Raw genomic sequence first — 11,365 nt, forward strand, 5'->3', positions numbered from 1 at the left:
CAGGGGAGAAACAGAGTGAAACAAAGCTGAACTACCCATGGTCCAAATTTTATTATCTGGCCTAAATAAAGGCCATGAGGGACCGACCAGTGTTAGCCCAAAAGACAACATTAAAGTGACATCAGGTTTGAAAAAACTTAATAGCAATGTCACACACCTTGTTGTGAGCAGTTTTCATGTAGAAACTGTTTTCTCATGACCTAACTACACCCTCCAACCCAATCACTGCACAGAAGGAAGTGTGCATCTGAACAAGAGCTGAGGACGCCACTAATGTTAATATCCTGTACTGTCACCAGCACGAGTCACACCAATAACATAATTACATTTATGTTACCACACTAAACCACTCTGGGTTAAAGATTTACCCAGCGTGGGGTCATACTGAGTTCAGTTTCATCAGTGCCCATGTAGGTGGTTTTGATCCAGTGACTCAACAGTGATATGACATCATCATTAACCCAGAATTATATCAGTGCTTTGTTAAGCCCACACTGAGTAAATATGTAACCTGCAGTGTTTTATAGTGTCATTATTAGATATGTGTAACAAATCAAAGAGAAGCAGGTGAGATTCTCTCTGGCCTGCAGATACACCTGTAATATTTTCATACATCTTTCACTAGAAGGCTGATCATCATCATCATCATCATCATCATCATCATCAGGCCACAGACACAGAGGGAGCTGCTGCATTTCAGAAGATTTTGGTAATTTGAATAATTGTAAGTTTTTTTGTGAATTTACTGAATTAAAGCACAGTATGAACTAAGGTGGGTCTTTAGTATTAATATTACTGAATTTTGCAGCTGCGAGTGCCTCTGAATGTTTTATTATTATTTTACTTGACATTGTGCGACAGTGCTGTATGTTCCTAACAAATATGTGTTCAGTCCAGTTACCACAGTCAAACTGCACCGAACTGACAGTTTTTACAAGCGATAACTCACATTTCTCAAATAATTTCTTTGCTTTTGCAAAACAAATAAAACATCAACGACGTCTTTCACATTTTTTAATCACTCAAACTCACCCACCACAACACTGTATATACAGTCTGTTTAGCACGTGTATACATATTATTTTAAAAATACATTCAAAACATGGCACATATTTTCTGTAAATTACAGTTTTTGCTTACACACAAAAGTGAATGCTTCAATAAAAGCATTAAAAACCTTAAAATATTGTTTAAACTGTCTTAAACAAAGGCACCAAAAGCACAAACACATTTCCTGCTTTGCACTTCCTGCAACACATTTCTTGCAAAACACAACACACTGTTTCTGACATTACACCCTTTGTTCAAGAATGAAACGTCTTGCTATCATTAGGAAGACACTTCCATTCAAAATGCAAAGCAAATGACATTGACAACACACACGAAAATATTTCATTTATATGAGGACAAGAACAGACAAAGGGACCAGGCAGTAAATGGAGACATACAGTATTTTGGACGACATTAGACCCATTTTGGTGGATCATGTCATACTGCATCATGGCCTGATTACAGTTTTTTTTTTACTGTGAGCACATTCTCAGCCTCAAACTTTTTGTAAAATTGTAAAACACTTCTCTACATTAGACGCAGAAATCTGACATGATGTCACTTGTTTGCCCCGTCAAAGCTCTGCCAACTGTCAGGTGAACAGAACGTCAGGTGCTTCATTGTAAACTCACCATTCAGTGTAAGCAGGATGAAAAGTTTGACATTTTAACAAGAGCACAAGATAAAAACAACTTTTCTCTAAAATCTGCACAATGTAGCCACTATATGTGCCATACCGCTGCTTTTGGTACCAGCACTCCATGTTTGAAACAAAGTCTTTTATGCTGTCCTGTGACATTTTAGATATTTTGATTGGTCTGCAGCCTGTGACGTCCAGCTGCTTTCTTTATTTTTTTTTCCCCCCCACAAGTATTTTTTTCTGTGTTTATTCTATTTAGAATATGTTCCATTCTGATTTGCAATGCAATATAAAAACTCTGGAAATGCATGGGTGTATTTGTTGATTTTACAACATGGACAGAAATCATTATTATTCATCAGTGTGTCCACACCCTGTGATGTGAGCAGTCATGTTGGAACTACATGAAACAAGCTACATATGTCCATGTGCTCCTCATGTTTGGACCTACTTTTCAAATGACAGGAATGTGCCAGGATCAATTAATCCATTAGTTTCTTTGCTCCTATCTGACAGCAAACTATTGATTAATTCAGAAGATAATTGACAGATTAATTGTTATGCAGCCCTAAAAACACTAAATTAGGCTAAACCATTTCACCACATTTATACTGAGGTAATCCAAAGGTAATGGAAAGTAATCACATTTCATTACTTTAATATTGTGATACTTTGATTACATTGCTGATTACATTTTTTAAAAGGTAATTAGTAACTGCATGAGAGTACATTTGTGTCCCACAGGGACACCTGATCATAACCTGTCCACCTCCACGAGGAGAAAACTAGTTCTGTGAGGTGTAGGAGTGGAGACTGATGTTGAAGGATGTGACTCTGCTGTGGTTCACCTGTCAGCCAGCTCTCTGATCAGATTCAGTTTCCCTCCTTCATTAACAAATTTTTCTCTGACCGTCTCTCAGCTGACATGGCATCATTTAGCAGGCTGCAGCGATGGACACACGGCCTGTTTTTCTGCCTCATTTCATGTTTTCTCTGCAGTGACGTTTTTGCTTTGAAAAACTGGGGGTCACGTTTGTGTCTCTTGCGTGTGTGCGCATGCTTGTGTGTGTGTGTGTGTGTGTGTGTGTGTGTGTGTGTGTGTGCGCGCGCGTGTGTGTGTATGTGTGTGTGTGTGTGTGAGACGGGAGCCAGTGCTGACATGACTAATGCTGGGATCAGCTCCCATTCATACTTCCAAAGCTGAACTGGAAACACACATATTATCCTCCATTATATAAGCTGAAACTGTGCCTCCTGGCACTGTGTGTGCATATGCATGTGTGTGTGTGTGTGTGTGTGTGTGTGTGTGTGTGTGTGTGTGTGTGACAGGTTAACTGGAGTACACTGAGGCAGAAGTTCACCAGTGAGTTCAGACAGAGGTCACTCCTCTCTCTCTCTTATTCCTCCTCTCTCTTTGTTTTCTCTGTTTGTCTCTCCAGCTTTTCCTCCCTTCATTTCTACTTTTCTCTCATTTTAATTTTCTTTCTTTCTGTCTGTCTTTCTTTCTTTCTCTCTCCTTCTCTTTCACCTCTCCTGTCTCTTTATCTATCATTCTTGACCTCTCTATCTCTTTCTGTGTTAATGGCTTTTTAACAGGATTCATTATTTGCTGACTGCTTGTTTTCAAACCACAACCCCAGTGTGTGTGTGTGTGTGTGTGTGTGTGTGTGTGTGTGTGTGTTCCCTCTCTGTCAAAGTACAGCTAGAGGAAGTGTCTTCAGGGTTCAGCCATAGGTCACTTGTAATGTAACTCCGCCCTACACACACACACACACACACTCTATTGTTTGGTTGAAATGAACCACATAGATAAACAAATGCTGTATTGATTATATATATATATATATGTGTGTGTGTGTGTGTGTGTGTGTGTGTGTGCTGCTGTGAAATATATTCAGATTTAAACTGTATTATTTATGTGTTTTTACATAGTTCCTTACAAAGTACACACATTGTTTACTTCAGCTGAAGTACACTTGTAGACAAGTACTGACTCAACTTGTTTACTGCAGTAAAAGTGAAAAAGTTCAGGCTCTGAAATGTCCTCAAAGCATAAAAGTAAAAAGTCGTCCTCTGAGGGACATGTAAACTAACTGAAGCTCACATGTTCTCCACGCTCGAGTCTCCCTCTCTGTCTGTTTCAGCTTTAATCGTTCTCATCTTGTTACGTCTGTTGTGTGTGATACACACTGATGGATCCTCCAGTGAATCATCTTTTCTGTGTATTATTGTTCCGTCCATTTAGGTTGAAATCAGTCTTGGAGTTGGAAGGCGGTGTGCAATGATGCAAAATTAAATAATCAATAATTTCACTCATTACTCGGAATCTAAAGTAATTAGCTATGTTACTTGTTGTACTACAATATTCCATCACATTACAACAATATATTACTGAGTAATGCATTACTGCACAATACTGTTGAAGACTCATTGTTGTGTTTCTCTAAATATACTGCAATTAATTGTAATAGTAATTAAATTTTAATTATTAATTTTAATTAAATGTTGTCAATAAATCCTTGATCAAAAAAGAAATAAAGTACAGTTACCTGAAAGTACACACTTTGTTACTTCCCACCTCTCCTTATTTATAAACCCCACATTTCAGCATTATAGTTTGGCATAATAAATGTAGTATACATATTTTTTAAACATTTCTTATTTTCTATTTGTATATATGCAGTTGTTATATATTATAGTATAATACAGATATTTTTTACATACGATCTGCATATATGTTGTCCAAGACTTTTTAAAGAAGGTAAAGCAGATTGTTTATATCTTTTAATTTTTTTTTCTTAGCTTTATAGGCAACATTTTATGCATATTTTTCTTAATTCAAGTGTAGAGCCCATCCATCCATCCATTTTCTGTAACCGCTTATTCCCTAAGGGTCGCAGGCTGCTGGAGTCTATCCCAGCTGACATTGGGTGAGAGGCGGGGTTCACCCTGGACAAGTCACCAGTTCATCACAGGACTGACACATAGACAGACAACCACTCACACTCACATTCACACCTACGGACAATTTAGAGTCACCAATTAACCCAGCATGCATGTCTTTGGACTGTGGGAGGAAGCCGGAGAACCTGGAGAGAACCCACGCAGACACGGGGAGAACATGCAGACTCCGAACAGAAAGGCCCTGATCCAGCGAGCCAGTATTTTGTTGAAGAACAAAAGTCTCTTATTTCAGCTTCTGTGAATATTTTCTGGTTTCTTTTGTCCTCTCTGACAGTAAACAGAATATCTTTGGATTGTGGACAAAACAAGACATTTGAAAACATCATCTTGAGTTTTGAGAAGCATTTTTCATTTTCTACATTTTATAGACCAAACAACTAATTGATTAATCAAGAAAATAACTGACAGATTAATCAACTGTGAAAATAACAGATGCAGTTCTTGTCAAGTGATGTATTTGTTTTTTAATTTACAGTTATTTGGAACAAATATCAGTTTCAGACTCTGATTTTATATATAAAAACAGAATATTGACTGATATACTGATATTGGAATTTTCTTACTCCCACAATATAATGGTCTGGTCATAGTTATGTCTATTTTATATTTTCCTGATAATTTCTCAATGTGGGAGCAACTGTAACATCATCCACTTTCAACCTGGAGATCAATAAAGTCTCTTAATGTGATTTTAATGTAAATGTTTTTGTAGTATGTGTTGTGTTATTATTGAGGTCTATTTTGACAGAAGGCAGTGATAAAAGATATGTGGCGCTGATATATAGTATTTTGAACTGAGCCATGCTTGATACTGCTCTGTGTGTGTGTGTGTGTGTGTGTGTGTGTGTGTGTGTGTGTGTGTGTGTGTGTCAGTGTCAGTCAGTGTGGACAAACAGAAGCTGTTCTTCAAAGAGAGACGAGGTGTCATAAATCGAGTGTGTCGACAGCAGGCAGCAGCTTCCTGCTGCTCCTCCCTGTCTGAGGCTGAAGAGACAACACATCACCCAGTCCCACATGTACCTGCAGACAGGCTCACACCACACCCACTGCTCCAACTGTGCAGGACTACAACTACTGTAGCTACAGTATGACCACAGACACACAGCAAGCATCAAGTCAGGGCCTCCAATCACAGACAGTCGCCTCCAAGAGGGGGCAGTGCTGCTTTGAACGGCGGAGCAGACGGCCTGTGACTGCAGGGTTGCTGGTTCAATCCCCCACCAGCAGGACAGGTCTTAGTTAAAGTGTAGCGCTTGTCCCTCCATCATTACCACCACTGAGCTGCCTCTGAGGAAGGCATGTCAAAATCCCACCTGCTGCAGTGGAGCTGATCAGGTCAGACTGTGTCTGTACTGAGTGTGTGTGAATGTGACCATTCTAAAATATTACAGGACATTAAAAGATATAATGAGACATTTCTACTGGTTTTTAGTAAGGCACAAATGATGACTTCAGGAAATTATTTAGAATGTGTTTGAGCTTCAGATGATACGACACTGACACCTTGATCACCTACGATAGTGAAAGTCTGCTGACAAATCAATAAATTCAAGTTGGTAAAAAAGTTAAAAAATCAGAATTATGAGATAAAAAGTCAAACTTATTAGATATAAATTCACAATTTTGACATAAAAAGTTGAAATTATGAGATAAGAAACTGTAATTGTGATATGAAAATCACAATTATTATTAGTTGAAAATTATGACATAAAAAGCCAAAACTATGAGATGAAAAGTCAAAATTGTGAGATAAAAAGACAGAATTATCAGATTAAAAGTCAAAATTAAAGTAAAAAGTCACAATTATGAGATAATTGGAGCCCCCTGAGGAGGCCCACCTCACATGTTGAAAACCTCAGATTGAGATTGTACTGGTGTTAGCTGCACAGTGTTGAAGGTATCAGCCTTAGAGATATCTGTCTTCTCCTCATATAATACAACTAGATGGCACTCGGCTCAAGGTGCCAAAAATAATAATAAATTGAAAATCTTAACAGCAATGTTCCTTTCCAGAAATTGTGACCTGGTTACTCAAGATAATACACAGTCCTTGTTTTGAGCAGTTTTAGCAAGTTTAGCTTCTTCTTTCAAAAAGAGATTTGGGATGAAAAGGGTTCTTAATGGAACAGTTAATCTTAACAAACCATTTCTTTAAGAAAGGGTTCTTCAGAAGGAAATAGTTCTGGGTAGAACTTAAGCCCTTCAGAAAAAACCCTTATTTCTAATAGTATGTGGAGACAGACCTTTCTCCTGTGATGAGTGCTGTGGAGAAACTAGCTGAAAGTCAACATACAACAATAAAATATTTCAGAAACCTGAAAGAACAAACAGCAACACAGGAGAGAAATTAAACTTCAGAATAGAGAGATTCAGTTACAAGCTCCAAAAATACTGAGAACTGAACACTGAGACAGCAGCAAACCAGTTAATCCGTATTTTTAGCATGTTTAACTGCATTTAAAAATGTGTGTGTGTGCATGTTAATTTTGATGTAAAACAGTATGACTCATCTGTAGCCACAAAATACATGGTACAAGTGTTTCCGCATGATGATATGACATTGAAATTCAGCGGACTGCCCCTTTAATGATTTCAGCAGCATCTTAAGCAGTGTAAGATTCACTCTGACTCTCAGTAGAGTTCAACATCAGACAGATGCACAGCCATCAGATCAGTGTGTGTGGAGGTCACAGGCTCCTGCTGGGTCTTCACCAACGTGAACTCGCTCAGGGCTCACTGACAACAGCTGGCTCTGTGTGTGTGTGTGTGTGTGTGTGTGTGTGTGTGTGTGCAGCATACCTCCATTTGGCTGACTGAGGTTTGCTCCCAGTAAAAGTGAACCACAGGTGCTGGTCTCTCCTCCGACCTCAGCCTCACACTCCCGCCGCCTGCCTGTCACTTTATTCCACACGTTTTAACATTTCAACACACAGCATGCATGAAAGTGCAGAGCTGGAGGCTGAAACACAGAGAGCTTCACACCTGTAGCTGTGAGGACCAGAACATTCATTTACATTTCAACAGGGGAGACATGACATGACCTTAAAATGCACCACGGGTCTCATATCTAAACCTTGTCAGCTCGTGAGCAGCGCTCCTTTTCATGAGCGTGTTGTCAGAAACTCAAACCTGAAGAAGACAGATGTTGCAAAAAGGATCATGTGAATTTGGCAGCTTCTTCTTTGCAAAAGATGTCCCAGTAATGCAGGTGTTTCAGGTGAGACGATGGTTTGAGTAACACATCTACGAGTGTAAAATCTTATCATCAGAGGTTTTTAATACTCAGAGACAGGATTAGTTATCACTTCTGCAATCATCTTATCATCTGCGTGAACAATCACTTCCTGGGGCCGGTCTTAACTTGGCATCCTAAGTCCAAGCCTGTAGTTCTACAGGTTGCACCATCTAGGCCTGCTTCTTGCTAAGACAGGGTGTGAATCTTTTGCAGGTGTGGAGTCAAAATAAAGGTGACTAATACAGATAACAGCCTCTGGTCACAGATACCTGTTCTGTGCCTTGAACAATCTAAGTGCTGCTCTTCAACAGAATTATGTGGCAAATGACACAATGCAGGCGGGAAAAGAATGATGCTCAGTCAGATGTGACATCAGACATAAAAATTAAATAACATTTGCAGAATTTAGAAGAAGGTCTGAATAATTCAGAATTTGTCACAGGAAGTTTGTCAAGACACAATTTATTAATTTTCTGCAGTTTCAGTGGTAGTGGAGTATGTTCACTAACATCTCTTCATCTATTTCATCTCAACATTAATTTATATCTGTTCTCATTTCTATCTATCTATCTATCTATCTATCTATCTATCTATCTATCTATCTATCTATCTATCTATCTATCTATCTATCTATCTATCTATCTATCTATCTATCTATCTATCTGTCTTTTCTTTCAAAATTAAACTTGATACTTTTTCTTTTTTCAGCACAGTACCTAATAACATACATGTTAAACTATTAATATATGTAAAGTTAAATCTGAAGCAATTTTATTTATTTTTGTTTTTATTTTAAGTTTTAAATGGAAGCTTGTTGCTTCTTGTGGTGTGTTTTTTTTTAGCATAGCCTTAGTACATACATGAAATGTAGCAAACAAATAATATTAAAGAAATAACTGAGGTAACAGGACTGAACATTGAACTTGGCATTTTCACTTACGTATAATCCAAAACACAGAAAATATGTTAAGCATTTCCATTAGACTTTTTTTTCTAAATCTGTCCTGAATTGGTAAATTGCTCCCAGTTGAATCTTGACTTTCTCTAACAAAGGGAAATGTGTGAAGCATTAGATCAACCAATGATCAACCAGTTTTCTGAAATAGCTCAAAGGTGCATCTCATGAACCATCAACTGGCAAGTATATATATACAGCCGGAGCACAACACGATGTTATGATGTCTGACAATGGAAGGACAAGGAATTGGACGGGGTCAACAGCCAGAGAGAAGAAGAAGAGGAAGAGGAGTGAGGCTGCATGGTGGAGGAGTTGGGAGGCAAAACAGAGGAAGAGGCAGAAGAGGCTGAAGACATATACACGTTCCCGAAGAGATAAGAGCCACACTTGTAGACCATGTTCTCAATCATAAGCTTACAATGACCGAGGCTGGTCGAAGGGTGCAGCCAAATGTTGGGAGAACAACTGTGTCCTCAATCATTCAGACTTTTCGTCGACAGAACAGGTATGTAATCTACCAGTAGACACTGTACTGTAATACTGTATACTTTCTGTAATGCTTCATACACTTTTACAGTATTCCACTTGCATTTTACAATATGCAGTAAGTATACTTTATACAGTGACATTTTATCTTACTCAATTTTGTGTTTTGCATTACTATATTTTTTCCACATAGGACTGCAAGACAACTTCTCAGGATTGGCAGAGGGCCCTTTTCACACCTGAACAGGAGGAGGCTATTTGCACCATGGTTGTAGAAAACAATGCCATAAGACTAAGGGAGATAAAGAGTGCCATTATAGAGGACAACAGTATCTTTGAAAACATCCAAACAGTCAGCATCTCAACCACTGACAGGGTGCTGAAAAGACACCAAATGAATATGAAGCAGCTGTACACTGTTCTGTTTTGAAAGAAATGGTGAAAGAGTGAAGGAGCAGTATGTACAGGTAAAACATGTATGAGCATGCAGTAACTGTACCTCACAGTAAACAGTACAACATCGTATAGTGATATACAGTACAGTAAGTGTGACCTTTACACATTTTCTATGGCTGTAGAAAAGAAGATGTAATATGTGCTGTATACATTTGATGTAACTGTATCTTGTCTAAAATGAAAATGCATGTAATTCATAAATCTCATTTTGTGTCTTCTGGATATAGAGTATATTGGAACTGGAAGCAAGTGAACCACCGCACAACTTCATCTACATGGATGAGGCTGGCTTCAACGAAGCGCAGAAGGCGTGGTCGAAATGTCATCGGCCACAGAGCTACAGTGACCAGCGGGGCGGGAACATAACCATGGGTGCTGCTATCTCTGAGAATGGTGTGCTAACACATATTCCCATTACTGGGCCATACAATACAGAGCGTCTTGTCACCTTTTTCGACTCTACAGGGATCTCATCCCTGAACAAGAGAGGGGTCAGATAGGAGATGACTTGCCAAAGTACGTGATAGTTTGGGACAATGTCAGTTTCCATTGCTCCAACATCATCAGGCAACAGGATGCTGATGGAGTTCCTCTCATCCTACTCCCCATTCCTTAACCCCATTGAGGAATTTTTCTCAGCATGGAGATGGAAAGTATATGATCGCCAGCCACATACACAGATGACCCTTCTGGCTGCCATGGATGCAGCGTGTGATGACATCACAGCAGATGCCTGCAGAGGCTGGATAAGACACTCTAAAAGATTCTTTCCACGCTGCATCGCAAGAGAAGATATTTGATGTGATGTGGATGAGAATTTGTGGCCCAACAGACAGGAACGTCAGGAGGTGTAGGAAGACTGCACTGTAATTCCTACAGCATTGCATGTACAGTTTTCCCTAAGGAGACTGTCCTGTTCACATTTCTACTGTTGTTTTTTTGTTGGTTTTTTTTGTGCTATGGAGTGCTGTCTTTTCCATTCTGTAACAACAACAACAACAATTTAACAAATTACAGTACAAACAGTAAAAGTGTAAATGTGAATCTTGTCCAGTCTCTTGCAATCAATCTCCCACATACACTAAGGTTTAACTTACAATTTACAATAATTGTCATCAAAACTTTAGTCATAGTTTACATCAGAACATCCCTCCAGAGTACACTGTTATATTGACAACATGACTAAGCAATGTGACTGTCTTATCCGTACACAATGACACAAGGACTTGTCATTGTGATGCACTGACATGTTCATTGACACAGATATTTACTTTTGAGAGATGAACTAAGGATTTTGAGCGAGAGACTGGCTTTTGCAGGTAATCCATGGTGTTTTGCTATTTGTACGAATTGTTTGGAGAAATGCACTTACTGTTTTGCAAATGTCGTGGGTGAGGAATTGTTGTAGCTCTCAGCTCCGCTGCGTTTTATGTTTGTTGTGAAGTTTATTAGTTTGTCCAGCTGTTCCTTCCTTTGTTGTGCGAAAATGATTGACTGATTGATTTAGAGACAAAAAATTTTGAAATTTCCACCCAGTAAAGAGGTCATGATAATGGATTGGCAGCTGTGTGTGCAC

At 38.8% G+C, this 11,365-nt stretch overlaps 1 pseudogene; it reads left to right on the top strand.

The window, feature by feature from the left end:
• The first annotated feature begins 9,598 nt into the window (after positions 1-9,598).
• LOC146312511 (uncharacterized) lies at positions 9,599-10,688 on the top strand (annotated as a pseudogene).
• The last annotated feature ends 677 nt before the right edge of the window (positions 10,689-11,365 follow it).

This window comes from Lutjanus erythropterus, chromosome 17 (assembly GCF_056507025.1).
Source record: "Lutjanus erythropterus isolate fLutEry1 chromosome 17, fLutEry1.hap2, whole genome shotgun sequence".
NCBI classification, from domain to species: domain Eukaryota; kingdom Metazoa; phylum Chordata; class Actinopteri; order Lutjaniformes; family Lutjanidae; genus Lutjanus; species Lutjanus erythropterus.